At 32.1% G+C, this 17,788-nt stretch overlaps 1 protein-coding gene across 3 annotated transcripts in view; it reads left to right on the forward strand.

Moving 5' to 3' along the window:
- Positions 1-17,788, forward strand: part of LOC113515249 (roundabout homolog 1-like) — a 63,641-nt gene that overhangs the window by 16,837 nt on the left and 29,016 nt on the right. Inside the window, exon 2 of one of the 3 annotated variants that reach the window (XM_052895674.1) lies at positions 16,065-16,145. The exons of 1 other annotated variant lie outside the window; for it this stretch is intronic. The gene's annotated coding sequence lies outside the window, so the exon portion shown is untranslated. Of the gene's footprint in view, positions 1-3,069; positions 3,234-16,064; positions 16,146-17,788 lie in introns of those variants that run through there. One more of the 3 variants, XM_031907609.2, reaches the window with a different exon arrangement.

Genomic DNA, 17,788 nt, shown 5'->3' on the forward strand with positions numbered 1-17,788 from the left:
TGTTTGCCATTCTAAATTGTATAAAAAAAACCTATTGCAGTCCTCTGCTAGATAGATACCTATTTGGATTTAATCCACCCTTGTATCCCTGATTATTACGCTACAATGAAATAAAATAATACATAATATAAAACTGTCACTGAGAATTGTTTAGAAAGTATGCAAGTAATGTGAATAACCATTATCTGCAGTATCATTCCCACTCTATTATTCAGTGTCTCTTTAAACATAGACATAATGTTACTAAAACGATGTGTCATATGAACATCAATTTGTCATTCCCGCATCTTGTATGTCGAGGATAATATGGAATTAATAAGTTTAATCTCATTACGTGTAGCCGACTGGGTTATAGGTGTAAGTGGAGTGTGAGTATCGCGGAGAAAGCATGAAAGTAGGATAAATGCTATAGAAATGAAAGCTTTGATATATACCTCATATACGTAAGTGCGACAAAATTACTCCAAGCACATGGTTCTCAAACTAGGATGTGTGTTATAAGGATATAGGCAACGTACATCTTAGGGCACAACCCAGAACACCCAGACTCGTGTCAATTGAAAAAAGTACTCGTTTCCTAAATTGCTCCAATCGGGAATCAAACCTGAAACTACATCAAAGCAAAGTAACATACCACCTGTCAAGTATTTGTAGTGTAACATAAAAAATATAAATATAATGAAGAATCGTGTCAGAGAGAACTGCGGACTAAAAGTAAGTAATGACAAAGATTAAAAAGCACATAGCATCCTCTATGTGTATGTTTGTTTATTTGGAAATGATGAATTCAAAAGATATATCGGTTATGAATAAGTAAAAATACTTACATAAGCTGTTCTAGAAAAATGTACATTAACCAAATATGTGATGTGCTGAAAAAGGTCCAAGTTAAAAGCACTCGAAAACGGCGAGCTTGCATGAATGTATTAATTAACGCGGAATAAGCGAAAGAGGTTTGTTTGAATCGGAATATTTGGCGTTCTTTTGTTTCTGCATGTCCCAATGGGAGCATATGGTAGTGAAATGGTAGGGTACATAGGCATTGATATTATTAAGTAGCTTAGTCCTGAGGTATGAGAGGTACTGCATGAGTGAAACCATGGGTGTGTGTACATTTGAGTAATCTGTAATATACATAATAATGTGCTTGTGTATAGGCGACGATTACCACGTTCTATCAGGTAGACCATCAGCTGGTTTACTATTAAAAGTTAGATAAAAAAATCTGAAAACTTCCACAAATGATTAAAACTAAAAATATACCAAAATTTCAAATTCGTTGTTCCACATTTCTACGAAATGCATAATTTAGATTTAGTTCCTCTCTACCCTAGCATTTCACCACCTCTCTCCAGGAAGTACCAGTACGTGCTATATTTAAACTAGATCAATACAGATCGCTCTTATAGTTGCTGCACTGGCGATGCAGACATTTTATTAATAGCATCTCAATTTATTATAAACCTATCCGTACAGATAGATGGACTATTCCATTTTATGATATGATTCCCGAGCCATTAAAAATACAAAGTGAATCTGTCTATTGGCTTTTAGAGCTTTCCTGACCAAACTATTGATTTCGTTTGAATAAAAATTGGCAGAAAGGAAGATTGAAACCTAAAAGGGTATATAATGTTACCATAAATTTTATCCTACGGCATAATTTATAATGCACTCTATGTAGATGAAGCTGCGAGTTACTTTCGATTTTATTTTTGATCATTTTCAAACGAACATTACTTGAATTTTTAAGCATCGCTCAGTATGGCTTCATTTGAGATAAATATTGTCATTCAACAAAATTTGATTTCAGGAATAACAAACAGTCCTTGATTACATAGAGTTAAATATTTTAAACAAAGCAACATATATAAATAGTAATTTAATTTTCTTTAACTTAGTTTGTCAAGATGAATTGAAATTACTACATAATAATAAATATTTTTGATGGAGATTGTCATGTCGATGCATATATTATTTTATATGTTTAACCTTAAACTGTTGCAGAGTAATCCAATTCGTATAGTTTTATTGTATGTGATCTTAAATGAATGTATTGATTAATCATTAAACAAATCTCACAGTTAGTGACGATTACTAGTAAAATAACGCCTTGAAAATAATGTTATGAGTCATATTATTTTTATGAATTATATTGGAATATAATAATGTTACGTAAAACGTCTACTATAGGTACCTATTTCTACGTCAAATAATAATTAAAACAAATTAAAGACTTTGTAATATTAAGTTCCAAATGAACTTTTCATACAAAGTTCTATCAATTTTGCAAAGAAGATTAGGAAGATTCAATTTATATCAGATTATAAACTCAAAAGGCAGAAGGAAAGAAATTTCCCAGATTTCACGGTTCAAAGATAAATAAAGTTTTGAACGTAAAGTTTCTTTACCTCAGACCCGATCTTTGGAAGTTGAAATAAGACACACTTCTTAATTATATCACTCCTATAATCAGCATTCAAGCATTTAATTATTTAAACTTAGCTATTCTTACTATTAAATATTATAAATATGTAAATGAGTTTGTTTATAACCTTCTTAACTGTTTAGTCAATAATCATGAAATATGGTATTTATAAACGTAATATTTAGGATAAAAACAGTATAAAATACTTTTTGTAACTTTGATTTTCTATTTATATTATAACAAATCATAATTTTTAATATTATATTGAAAAATATATATTTATTACAGAATTAAGAGCTTTCATCAATTTTAGGTACATTTTGTACTTTGATATTTTAGATTTGAAACATATATTTATCTTCTTATTAAAATAGATACATTTCTCATTAATATATATAAATAAATTCGAACACTATGATAAAGTGAAATATTCGTGCTACTCATTACAACATAAAAGCTTTAATGAACTACAAACGTGTTGCCTAATTTGATAGACACAATTATACTTTGACAGCTTAATCGAATATTTCCTTATGATATCTGTGGTCGGTCGTTTTGGACAAACGTTGGCGAGGGTTGGTTTACCCCCGCTTTTCCCCGCTGTACGCCTGCCCATCCCTTGTCTAGACTGTGAACCAGACTACGTTAGTTGACTCCCATATTTTGCGTGAGACTGACGTGCTTCCACGCTATTTTCGGCGCGAAATTCAAACGCGCGCATGTGAGTGTCATTTATATTGGATTTATTGTGTTTTGTGACTGTTTTTATGCAAAGTTCATCAAATATGAAGTTACTTTAAGTATTGTGAGTATGAGAGTTCAATCTTTGTTATTGTTATTTTCGTGGCCCTTGTTATTTTTTAGTGAACTTCAAAAATGAGAATCTTATTTCAATTGTGTTCATTGTTTGTTAAGCAATATTAACCTATTTTGATAATTCTTTTTGTAATCGATACACGAATTACGCTTTTTTTAGCCATAGTAGAGATACTAATTTTGTTGCATTTAAAGTCGTTCTTTTTTATGGAGCAAAATTCTAATACATTATACTATCTACAGAGATAAGTATAATAAAACTATGACTCGAACGATAGTAAAATCAATGTAAATAATTGTAATAAATTAATATTTATTAAAGATAAATCCTAGTATTTTTTATTGTTATCGCTATTATTATATTATTTAATTTACATTTATCTTAATTAAACACATATTTTTGGTGTTATATAATGAATTAAAATATCCATAAATAAGGGTGTAAATTTTGAAACCTTGAATTAATTTTGTTTTATGATATGAATGAGAGTCATCAAATTTATTTAATATGAATGTATGAACAACGAGCACAGTACGAGCAGGCTCAAGTGGCAGGGCATTGTAAAAAATATCTGCAAAAGGATGTCAAAACGTACTTATGAAAGAAGTTGTATTCGTAGATATTTTTGCAAGGCCCTCGAGAGCCGACCCGAAAAACCCGACTTCCGGACGACTCGTACTCCACTTAATGTCGCCGTAGTGTCGCGATTAATTAACATTTTTAAATCTAAAGAATATATGAGAGACAAGCGAATAAAATAGCGATATAGGTTAGAAAGATCAAAGAAAGTTTTTATTTTAGATATGTTCATTTCAAAACCTCCCAAAAAAGGTCTATTCTTTTAATGATTCTGTTTGTATGCTAATCTATTTACCTGTTCTTTACAACAGTTTTACTTTAAAAATAAAACTTGAACTTGAATTTACATATTATGGGTACCGGAGTAAGAATGAAATGTATCACTACTTTTTTTAAGACCGAAGGTTTTATACAACTCAAGTACTACTACAATATGACAAAAAACTAGTAATTTTTTTTTCATCCTCACAAAAGGACAAAGTTCAAGAGAGAAAATGAACCTTGAATTAAAATTCTATGACAAATCCATTGGTCAAAGTATTATATTGTAATTAGAGAGTTGCACCCAATATCAGCATGTAGTCGTACTTCGTCACAGCGCAACTATGAATGACTTTTAGATCCTTTGGAAAAAGCAGATATTGAATATGTTTAACCAGATATATCTGAGATATAGATATAGGTAATACTTAATTAAATATTTTAATAATTATGTTACCTTATAAATATATACTAATCAATTTCACTCTTACTTTTTAAGTATTTTTTTTTAAGTTTAAGTTAATCTCACTCTACAATATTTAAATTTTTTTTACGCAACTTAGAATGGCAAACAAGCTGAATGCCTACTTGATGGAAAATGGTATTCGTCGTTTATAGACATGTGCAGTACCATGGACATAACAGAGTATATTGTTTCGCCCACGTCTACCCCTCATGCGTTGCCATTCCTGAGGACTCAGGTATTATTTTTCTATACCCTGTAAATTCAATGCCATATCCCACTCTTCAAACTGAAACACAGCCGTGCAAACACAACTGTTTCACGGTTGAAACATGAATGGGACAGAGGTGCCCAAGTGACTATTGTACAAAGTCTCCCTCTGGTAATATGGCCACTTTTTAACCTGCGCAGACTAGGTTTGTTCAGTTTGTAGACAGAATTTAAATATTTTGATTTATCTTTCCATGTTTTTTTGTTTCATAAGAAACAAAACTCTACGTAAAGTTTAGTCCGGACACCATAAGACCCCTATAATAATAATATAATGATAGTAATATAATATTTATTTTATTGTCAAGTACTTAACCCATAAAGGTACAATTATATTACAGTGATATTTACGCTTACATTTAAGGCATACTCGGATAAGATATAAAATATTATAATTAAAACATAAAACTATAGTTGCACGTTACATGTTTTGCAAGTACATGGGAATATTTTACTCATGGATAAAATATTCCTAATAAACAATTAGTTGTTATCTAAATAATCAGGTAATTTCCCATCTCTTATAAATCATGCAACGTGAAAATCTAAATTAAAAAAAAATACCCAATTACGTGTAGAGTTTGATACTATTGCTTTAAATCTATATGTATCTAACTATAACTGTAATTATAATTTTATTACCTTCACATAAGATGCAAAGAATATGACTGAAAATATTATAAAATACGTAATTCTGTATTTGAGAAATCTAAATATAAGCATATTCCTTTTTTAAAAGCCGGCAACACACCTGCAATGCTTTTGGTGTAGTGGTTAATCATGGGCGGCGGTAGTCACTTAGCATCAGGTGAGCCGCATGCTCGTTTGCCTCCTATGTTATAGAAAAAAATAACAAAAGGAACATTGTATTTCACAAAAAAGTCAACTTCTATTGTAGCCAAACCTAACTGGTTTGGCTACAATAGAAGTTGTTGTAGAATAGTTTTGATTTAGAAACTAAACTACTTAACCGATTTTGATAAAATTTCTATGAGAATTTTCAATCTGAAAGAATATTTTTTCAAATAAAAAAGTATTTTCGGACGGAGTTATGAGGTGATTAATAAAAAAAAAACGGAATTGAGAACCTCCTTATTGTTGAAGTTGGTTGAAAACAAGTATACACAGCTGATTTACCACCACTATTATGTTATACCTTTTTTTGAGACAATTTTTTATAATTAATATCCTAATAGGAGTACTTATAATTGTTAAAATTGTGAACACTGACGTGTAAACTTTATTGACTATATTATAAAAACAAACTGACAAGTAATGATGTCAAGCACATATAATAATTATAAGGACTTCGACATAATATTATATTTTTAAAAATATATGGACAATATAATTAATTTTTTTAATAAAAACTTTAAGAATATTTTAAAAATAACCCCATTAGCCGCTTACAGCGTGTAAGCTAAGCCAATAAAGCGCTGCGTTTGTGCCGACGCATCACAAATCTTCCTTTAATTGCTAGCCTGAGAAAAAAGCCGGAAACATGCGGTCGTTACAAATAGATACATTAGTATTTTATATCGCGATATCCGATACTGAGCATTTTCGTTTACTTTTATAAATTGTCTTGAAAAATACGTGTTATATTTCATAAAATTCTGAGAATGAAAAATTATTATCTACATTTACGTTGTTATTTAAAATATTTTTTAATAGTTTTAAAAAAAAATATGGATCCATTTTGGTAGAGTATAAACATATACGCATGAAGGGTATCGTGGACGACACAGCATACATACATATATAGTTATATCCACGGTACTTTTCATGTTTATAAGTAACTGTTATTACTTTCCTTCAGATTGGCCGTCAGCTTGTTTGTCGTTCTAAGTTGCATAATATAAAATAAAAAAAATCATCCAATGATGTTTTTAGAACAATTTAACATTACTAAATGTATAAGTTTTATATTTTATATTATTTTTTTACTTTTATTCACAATCGTTAAATGTGTAAAAATATTTTTGTAAAATATCAAAGTTTCAGTTTTATATTGCAACATAATAATATGTTCATTCAACTGCAAGTAAAAAAAACTAGAAAGCAACCTTCACTGATGCATTTCACACCCATAGATTTAAAGAAACGAAGCTCATGTTACTTACATCTTAACAACGAACAAAATGTATTCTATGTTTAAAGGTACAGTCGCGTACACTTTTTTCTTTGACTAGTCTAAAATTCTGTAAGTAGCACATTTATAAGCATGAATTATGTTTATATAATGTGATACTTATAGTATACATAGTAATTATTATTTGGTCTTTAGCGAAATGAAAAAAAAAATTGTGTTATGAGTACTTTTTCACACATTTTACATCATTCCAAGAATGACAATGTTTGTTGTATAACCTTGTAGTTAGTAAAAGTACTGTTATTTTATAAAGCGATTGTCACAGGACCTCGAAAATCAGAACAATAAACCAGTCCCATACAAACTAGTTATAACTTACGCACGTAGACCATACTTGATTCCTGTATTCTATTCAGATAAAAGGGCACAATACAGATTATACAGAAGATGAACTATACGAGTACATTCACTTACAACGAAACAATGTTACTACATAATGCTTTAAATCTTGTCACAGCAGTGTCAAAGGTCATCGGTTACTGAACGGATGCATCCCATTTCATATTGAGTACATCTATTTGTGTGTTCTTGTTTAACATACAATATAGAAATATGCGCATATTTACAACAGATGACTGCTACGTCCTACTTAAACGCCCGAGTACCGTCGCTCAAGATCCTTGCCGTTTGCAAAATGTCGGAAACTAAAAAAGATATAGGCACCGTTACTTTCCATACATATTTATATGGCATATATGTTGTTGCAAATGTTTCTTTACATTATTCATATACTTTTAAACAATCATCAAATTTACATACAAAGTTACTAAAATGAAATTTCTACAATATGGTTATTATTAAGTATAAAAGTTATAATAGAACCGAATTGTTATCATCTATTGTTATTTCATATTCAAATTTAGAACTATTTGAAGTACTTTCAAATTCTGAATTCGTCTGAGGCTCAAAGTTACGTTCAAAGTTATCTTTAGAATAAATGGATCAATGGGTTGAATTTTCTAGAATATTGAATGGGAAAGGTCAAGTAATTCACCCGCTTCGCTATCAGCTGCGCCCTCCTCTTTAAAAGCCTATTCTTGTTTACAGATAAAGCAAAGATATCTCGTGACCTCGGTTCTTTCGTTACCAGGATAACAGAAACAATGAATTTTAATTTTGTATTCGAATAAGGCGACAGCCGTCTGGTTCATAAATAAGTCCCTTATCGCATAGGTAATTGGTAATGTGGGCGATCGCTTCCAAAACTAACGGAGAGCTTGTATCTATTTGGACACTGTAAATTAAACAACACAGTCTTAAATCAACAGATGGTTTATCGACAAAGTGTTACAAATTACTCGTAAATCACCCTTTATCACAATTAAATCGTCTACGTAATTGAGAGTAAATGATACCTACAACAAGTTGATAATTATTAAGAACTATCTAGTGTAGTGAGTTTATTTTGATAATTTTTTTTTATACAACTTAGAATGGCAAACAAGCTGACGGCCCACCTGATGGAAAGTGGTAACCGTCGGCTATAGACATGAGCAGTATCATGGATATAACAGAATATACTGTTTCGCCCATGATACCCCCATGCATTGCCACTCCTGAGGACTCAGATGTTATTCCTCTGTACCCAGTAAATTCACACCATATCCCACCCTTCAAACCGAAACACAGCCATTCAAACACGACTGCTTCACGGTTGAAACAAAATAAAAAATTTAAATTAAAAAATGACGTTCATTAAAGGTGAAGAAAAAATTTATTTTTGTCTAAAATAAATCTTTCTCAGCAATGAAGACAACATTACACGAAAACCTAATTTTTAGTGCTATAAAATTAAGTAAGATTATAAAGTTGTTTGAATTATATTAGAATGGCTTATCGTGAGAACAAATATTAGTGAAATGCTACTTCAGAAGTCCTGTGTAACTAAGATAAGGCCGCTTTAAAAAAATATTATAAACTTTTATAACCGACATTAAGCCAGGCTTGGTGGTAGGTATGTTGTTTTAAAAATTAACTATATAGTATAATGAACTTGAAGTAATGTTTTTTTAGGAAATCATTATTAATATTTCCCAGACCAGAGAGAGACTGTACAAAAGTCATTTGCTTGGGCACCTCTGTCCCATTCGTGTTTCTACCATGAAGCAGTTGTGTTTGCATGGCTGTGTTTCGATTTGACGGGTGGGATATGGCAGTGAATTTACAGGATACAGAAGAATAACACATGAGTCCTCAGGAATGCCAACGCATGGAGTTTGTTGCCCTTTTAAGTTGCATAAAAAAAACAGAAATGTGAAAATGAGTTTGTTTGTTTGATGCCGTGAAAGGTTAAACAATTGTTTCGATAATTGATCAAATGTACTACATCATTGTCATCATCTCAGCCATTATTATTATCTGCCTAATCGCAGCCATTATCTGCAGCATACTGAATAGAGGCCTTCCCCATGGACATAAGGAACGGTTTTGAGCCACCTACATCCACAGACTCCCTGCAATATATTTGAGGTCGTCACTCCATCTAGAGGAAGGTCGTTCTATACTCCGATTGCCCGTATAGGGTCGCCACTCAAGAACCTTTCTTCCTCATCGGTTGTCGGTTTTACGAGCTATGTGACCAGCCCATTATTTATTATGATATTAATTATTTATTTTGACACCTTGGACTCGCGGATGAAATCTCGGGTAAAAACTATTTATAAATGTAGTTGTGTTTTCACATTTCGTATTAAATATAAAGATTTATATTCATGAGTATGTCTGTTAATTTTGTACTAAACGTTTAATGAAAATGTACTTAAGAATTTAAGGTAAATGAATAAAATAGCATAGCAGTAACTAGTCACTAATACTATTAGTGAAAAAGTGTCATAGTTATAATAACAATGACACTTTTTCACGGCAACAGAAAAAAAGAATAAATTTAATATTAAATGTCGTTAACATATTCTGTAAAAAACTCAGCTCGTCAAACCCTTGAGTGACAGCGGGACCTAAATCCACCATCAAGTCTATCAAAATCGAATAAAGTACAATTTTCCCCCATTACCGCCCTTCACTTCTTCCGTCATTTTACGTATCGCTTCCGAGCCCTAAAGAGGGTAAGATGTAAAGATGAAAATAATAAATCCGTATCGAATATGCACGGTCGGAGCGGATGAAAAAAATCTTTACGCGAAATATGATATTCGACCGTGAAATTCGCTGTGATCCATCACCAATTAAATACAGGGTTGTTGTAGATACATTATCATCTGTATTGCGAATGATCTCTGATTGATGACGTGGTACCATGAAACCATAGCATAGTTGTACCCGCTCGATTGGCTCCCAGTCTATGGAGACTGCTGTCAGAAAGTGACCGATGACCGATCAACAGTTTGTATCACCCCAATAATTGAATTCGGCGCAAGCATAAATTTACGACACCTAAATATTATTGCGAACATACAAACTTAATTACATTCTTGAACTTGCAATAATTTCCTACACTGGGGGGCCCTTGATAAAACTCGTGTAATAAATTTACACGGGGATAATAACCTTCATTGAGCAACAAAACAATGTACACCTGATATTAATAATGTTTTAGAATTCACCAGTTTAATCACGGCTTCGAGCTTAATTATTCCATCCGTTGGATAATTAATTAAACAAAAGACTCCATGCAGCTAGGTAAGTATTCAAGCTGACTTCCATTGTTATTGGGATAACAGTGAAAAATCCGCGATGCTTCCGGCTGCGTCCCTGGTTCACTCATTGTTCGAGCTTCTGCTTCGTTCCAATTTACGCAGCTCTTTTATCGCGTGACTGATGCATTTATCATTTGCGTTTGAGAAATTTCTTTGGCCCTTATAAATTGTTTATTGAACTGGCGTCGCTAATCGGAGTTGGATCGAGTCACCCGATGTCTTTTTGATTTGGACGCAAACGACAGATTTGTAGGCATTTAGCGTGAGGTTGTGGGGTCGAGGCGACCGTTCCCATGCCGTTGGGGTGTTACGCTATTTTAGTGCGTCGTCGTACCATAATTTATGGTATGCATTGCACACACGCAGCTTTTAGGGAGATGGTCTGGAATAACGATTTTCGTGAGTATACGTAGCTTTAAACATGATAAGTGACTGCTAGAAGGATTTATCCATATACGGAATACGAGTATAAAAAGAGTAATAACATTATTTGTATTTTAAATAAATTTAATAATGTTGTAAACAAATATGTTATGTCTACTAGAAAACTGGTTTTACTGACCATTTCATGAATTCAAAGAGATATCTAAATTAGTTGTCCATAATTAAACTTTTACACTCACATTAAGCGTTTCCAGATGATGACCAAAGAATGTAAAATATTCAACCGTAGAAATGGAGTACTTTAAATTTTATTACCGAATTGTTCTCCGCGGCGGCACGTCAAATATTTAAAGACTTAACAAGGCCATTAATAGGTAAAATGTTGTACCAATTTGTGTTCAAATTGTTTGTCAAGAAAGTCCATTCCAAAAATTGCTTCCAGATTTAGCGAGAAAGGGGTTCATTGCGGTGTGTTCGACTTTCATGTTACGATCTAAAAGGATGTCGTTTGTTTAGAAACTTCTAGAAGTGGCACTATTGTTCTCATTGATTATTATGTATATGATTCTTTTACATCAATAAGGTAGTACATTCTGCGGATTAGAAATAATTATGAATATCGTTTCAAAAGTGGTAAAGATATCATATAAAATATGAACAATAATAAAAGCGATTAGAATTTTTTAAAGTTACTTCATTGGGTTATCATCTTATTACAATGTTACAAATGAATATATGTATATTTTTTTATATATTATCCTACCTATATATTTCATTGCAAATATATGAATATATATTTAGCAACAAATCAGGATATACTTGCTAATATTATTACAAAATTCAATATCTTTTATGGCGTCGTGCAATGTCACGGAAAAAGCAATGAGGTGTAAGGATCGCGCAGCTGCCAGCATTATGCTCGATAATGACTCTGTTTGTTGCATTCTGAGTACGGCAATGCATTGGTTTTAGCGAAATATATTTATTGACAATGTAATACATTTTGTACATCAGTTGGACATTTAAGTAATGGAGAGTGGACGTTTATGTCCTTTATATATATAAGGGATATTGTATTAATTAATATAAATCATATTCTTTTAACCCATTTAGGTTATGATTTCTCCGATGGTTTGACTGATTAATAATCCAAACATCTTTATAAACTTTCATATTCATTATATTACTGGTTTTTTCCCGTTACTTTGTCTGCGTAACCTGTATATATTTATGTATTGAGATAAAAAGTAATACATGTCCTTTTCCATCCCAAACATTACTTGTTGTACACCAAATTAAATTACTATTGCTTAAACTGTTAAGGCTGTAATAAAAATAACAAATAATTATAACAAAATATAACTATAATAAAAATTAAAAAAATACTGGAAAAAATGCCACTTCTAGTGAGAGTTCATTCTGTGGTCATCCCTCCGGGAATAGCACTGTAAGTTGAGTATATAAATTAGCTGCCAGAGCGCTAATCGCTCCGACAGGCCGCGATGAAACTTCAGAGTCCATCAGTGGCTGTCTAAAAACTCAACGTACACCCAAAATAGATACACAATAACGGCAGTTATTTATTTTGTTATCCCTTTAGCAAATCCCTAGGGACCGTTAATTTGAACGACCATTGCACTCGCAGTTGTTTGTTCAAGGATTTCGTTGTTTCTTCTACGAGAACTAAATCTAGGAGTTTGGATATGCATTCGTTGTTAATTGGCAATTGGTATTTTTAACATTTTAAATCTCATTACTGTTAACTCTCGACACAAAAGATAGAGTTTTAAAGTGGGAAAAAGATTTTTTTTATTTCTCTACGTTTATATCAAATGTACAACGTTACAATTTAGTCTAGTTAAATGTTCGTTTAGTCTTAGCTAATTGGCAAAAATGGTTTAATTTTATCAGAATATTTTTTATGATACTTTAAATGACAAGCAAACTGACAAATATGCGGTTTTTATTATTATTTTTTATTTAGTTAAGTTTAGTGATTATAGATTAAATAATTTATTTTATCTGTCCGATATTATTGTATATAAAAAAGATTATCTCAAGCAATGTTGCATTTAACAATTGGATAACTTATCGCTATTCTGTATTTATTTTCAGGCTTATTTAAATGAATATAACTAATTAATAATGATTGCATATCGATTAAACTCCATTAGATTTACATATTGTTAATCCATTGTTCCAAAAAAGAAAAAATAATTAAGCAAAAATGTTAAAAATCGCTAATATTAAAATCAGTCTAAGCGAAAAGTTGTCAGGAACTTCACGCGAATTACGACATCCCCTGTCCCAGATTCACACGGTCCGCAGAAAAATGGCGTCCGAATACAATAGGGTACAATTACAGACTTCGCCATTCGCCACAGTAATGAGCGTGCCAATGAGATAGCAATAAAATTCCTCACAATACCGCCATAATTAGAATTAACTGTCTCGTTCCGCCCACATTCGATAGCCATCTCTATTTTGATGTTGGCCAGGACAATTTTGCCACCACCTTTGTGAAAGTTCCATTCTCAAGAGTCCCCCGGGACGTAATGATCTTAATGGTGACATATTGTCTTTTCATTGGCCATATTCCTCCTCTCATCGTTTATAAAATCAGTTTATCCCAGTAAGAAGACGACGTTTAAATTTCAAGTAATCTTTTAATGTTTACGAGTTTTATATTATGTTTGCAAGAGATAAATTATGTTTATGTTGTATATTCAATTTTAATGAGATTTAATAAAAAAAAGAACAAAGTTATAATTACTCGATTAGAAGACATAGTTGTAAAGTCTACCGATGTTTTTATACAGTAGTAGATTAGTTGATTAAATGTTTTCATTTATTACTAATATAATTTAGAGTTATTTCTGATTATATCAATAAGACTCATTAACCAAGTTTTGCTGAAAGGTTAAAGGTAATTACCTTTTCATAAACTTCTATTGAAATTCAGAATATTCGAAGTGGCATAAAACTATAAAAATATCATATCGCACAAGCCTAACAATATACATGTGAAAGAAAACAAAAAAATAGTGTTCTTTGTTTTAGGACCAGCTGTTAATAAGATCGAACAGAATTCCTTTATACTAAACTTTCTCAAGGGTCAATAAGTTTTTGTTGGACCAATTAAGGCGATACAGTTTCCGCTAAGGGTGTTTGTTAGAAATTCACGGATCGCCACTCAGACGTCCCTTCATTTGGAGGATTAAGTTGAAATTAAGTGAAGAATGAGCGAACAGTGAGCCCATTGTATAGTGTTTTTAATAACAATGGCCTATTGTTACATCCATAGGACCTAGCTGTTGTATTTTCTCATTGTATATGAAATTTTGAAACATAACATTCAAGTAACATTCTACGAGGAATGTTTATTTTGAACTGTGTTGAGTGAAAGTAGTTAAATAATGCATTAATTATTATTATTGTTTAGGTTTACAAATAACCAGTGTTGTAGCGAGTTATATTTTAATTCTAGAGTAAGGTAATTTCGAAAATAAACGACAAAATACAACTAAATGCTAGTAATTTATAATTTCATAAATATAATTACCTCGATTCGGTAGTCCATTATAATATAATGGTACCTCTAAAGTCAATTTTAATGGCATTTGTTGTGAAATCGGAGCCCTGCACATTAGCGTTTTATTGCGTTGTATTATTTGCATATACTCTGAAATTATGCCTATATGTAAGATCATGTTACACACCTATAAAATGTCATTATCTTTTCGAGATTAAATGATGACTACTGATTTTTTTAATGAGTAGAAAATAAATAATGACTCCGTCTGCACTATTGCTATACATTGGCGGGGTACCAGTAAGAGTTGATAGGTTAGATTGAGGCAAATCAGCCCATCGTGACCATTTCAACAATTCTTAACCACGATGGTTTCTAAAGGAAACCGAGCGAAGGTCGACCTGATAAAGTATTAGCTAGCAATAGCTAGATTACTTAGGATCATATTATTAGTTCTAAATCATTCTAAACTAGTAGATATAAATGAAAATAATTATTTTTATATGTTATAGGTGTTGATGTTATTATACATATATTACAAGTGTTTTATACATATATTATACATGTTAAACCTATTTTATTCTAAATGAATATATTGAATGCTTTTTACGTACATATTTCAATTCAATGGTTCCCGTTAAATAACTAGTAATGTTTTTAAATGTGTAAATTTCGTAAAAATACCTAATTACTCATTTTTTTTTTATTCAAAAACAACTCATCTATTTTATCTAACAAATATTTATCATAATAATTGTTTGAATATCAATATTAAGTGTGTAGAGCACATGTGATTTTAGTTGCTTAGACTAATGCTTCTTACCTGATGATAAAAATTATGTAAGTTTATGTAAAAAAATGGTGCGGTACAATCTATCAAATTGTGATTTATATACGATTAATACAATATATATTTGTGTTTAGACAGATTTCAACCAACGTAAAACATTTTTATAGCACACCTTTGTCGGACGCCTATCGTAATTCGGCTTATGCTAATTAGCTTAATAAATATCGGTTTTTATACAAACCATTATCGGAAACGCTACGCTGAGGTACAGCTATCAATCAATGCTTTTGAAATTCAATCTGTACTTTTAGACCCTTCAATTAAGCATAATTTAAGATAAGCCTTTAATTTTTACGTCTCGGGTGGGCTCAGGAAAGTGTAAGCCAGTCATTAGCCACATTTTACTCCAGTTTTGTACCTTTTGTCTTAAAGCACATCATATTTTTTTTAAGTTTAATACATAATACATGAGATACCGAACCCTTCAATTATGTGTAATAAATCTCCTGTTAGATCAATAACTCGTACGTACCGGTATTGTTTTAATTTTATTACTTACACTGTGTATCGCTAATATAAGATTCTAAAATACCAAAATGATTTCAGTGTGAATTTTAGATAAAAATTTAATACAGTTTCGGAGAAGCGCACCGCTGACCCGAAAACACTCAGCCCTCATTGAATAACGTTATCAACGAAAATAAATGACCAATTAAATAATCTAATTCATTTCAGTCGGGTCTCGGTCCTCGACGGGGTGGAAGCATAAATCAACATGCCGTCGAGTGGCGATAAACATTCTGACTTCTAACCCAGGTGATAAAAAAGTGTCCTCTTTTTTTCTACACCGCACCCGTCGTACCCCTTAAAAGGGTGACATTTTTTAACTAACAGCTCCTTAATTGTTATTATGACCACCCTTACGCGTCACTGTTCACAAAAAATAGCTTAAATAAATGACCCTAAAGAACCGCTTGGCCGCAAAAAACTAGTAGGTAGCCGCTGTAATTGGTTATAATGCGTATTTGATAAAAGGAAATTCCTTCCTAACTTTCGACATCTCGACGTCAAGTCACTTGTATAAATATTTTAATGACACATGCCTAAACATTAAGTGTTAGCTAATGGGGTGAGCAAATATGACGCTTGTAGTTGTATGTATTAGAGTGGTACAATGCAACCTCATGCGGATAAGAGCGTCAATATTTTGATAGCGCGCGTGGTTCGATGCTGGAAACATGTGGTCAACCATTGTGCAACAACGTGGCTGTTTAATCGCTGCGGTGCGATAACGGCGAGCTTAGACAAAACAAATGTAGCCGCTCTTTCGCTGCCACCATACGTCACAGGAACAGGCGGCCAAAAATAGTCGGTCGAGATGAATCAACCGCTAACTCGAGAAATTCCAACACATCAAAGCAACTTCGAGGAACATGCTTTTTTTCTCATACCACATAAAGTTGATTGCATTTTCATGGTTTGATAAATTGTAGTCTTCACTGTCAACAGGACTCTTTCTTTATAATTATTTTTAAACGTCTGGATATGGCAAAGAAGTTGATGGCCCATCTGATTGAAAACTATAACCGTCGCCGACAGATATAAACAGCACCATGGATATTACAGAATATACTGTGACACCCATGGTATCCCTCTTGCGTGGCCTTTCGTTAAGACCATTCCACTAAGCTTTCATGTATAATTATGAAAGTGCCGTTACTTGACAGCAGAAATATGCGTGGAACAGAAGTGTTCATGCAGAAGACTTATGTATAAAGTTTTTCTCTGCTAAATTTTATATTACTCCTGTCACAGACATTTTTAGGTACGTATCGAAATGAGCCCCTAATGTTAGACCGACCACGTGTAACCTATTTGCTATATAAATATCATAAATTAATTTAATAACAATAATTAAAAGAACCAAAACCAAATGATTGATTACTTTTATAAGTACACAAAACGCTGTACATTTTTTATAGTCCAATTTGAATATCGAAGGGAGGTTTAATGATGTGGAAAATTTGACACTTCGCACTCGGCGAGCACAGTCAAATTATTCGGCATTATTGGCGCGGTCATTTACACGCCAGCTGTTCGATCGTTTCTCAAAACTGTTGCTTATTCTTTTTGTAAATGAGTCATGTAAACAGGCTATTAATATGATAATATCAAAAACGTTTTCGCTTTATACTTGCAAGTAAGTTTTTTTTTCACAATTTATAATACTTTAATTTGAAGCTTTGAGGTATGATAGACTTTCTTACTTTTTTATTATTTCAGCCGTTAACTGTCCTCTGCTGAACATAAACCTTCCCCCATAAGAGGAGTTTTGGAAGTAGTTGCCACGTTTGACAAGTAGGTTGGCAACCATAATTAGGCTTTCGCAAATATTTTAAAAGGAATGCTGCCACCCAACCCTCCACCATAAACTCCCTTAGTCGTCTCTGACAGACTTA

This window comes from Galleria mellonella, unplaced genomic scaffold (assembly GCF_026898425.1).
Source record: "Galleria mellonella isolate WM207_F2 unplaced genomic scaffold, CSIRO_AGI_GalMel_v1 utg300, whole genome shotgun sequence".
Classification (NCBI taxonomy): Eukaryota; Metazoa; Arthropoda; class Insecta; order Lepidoptera; family Pyralidae; genus Galleria; species Galleria mellonella.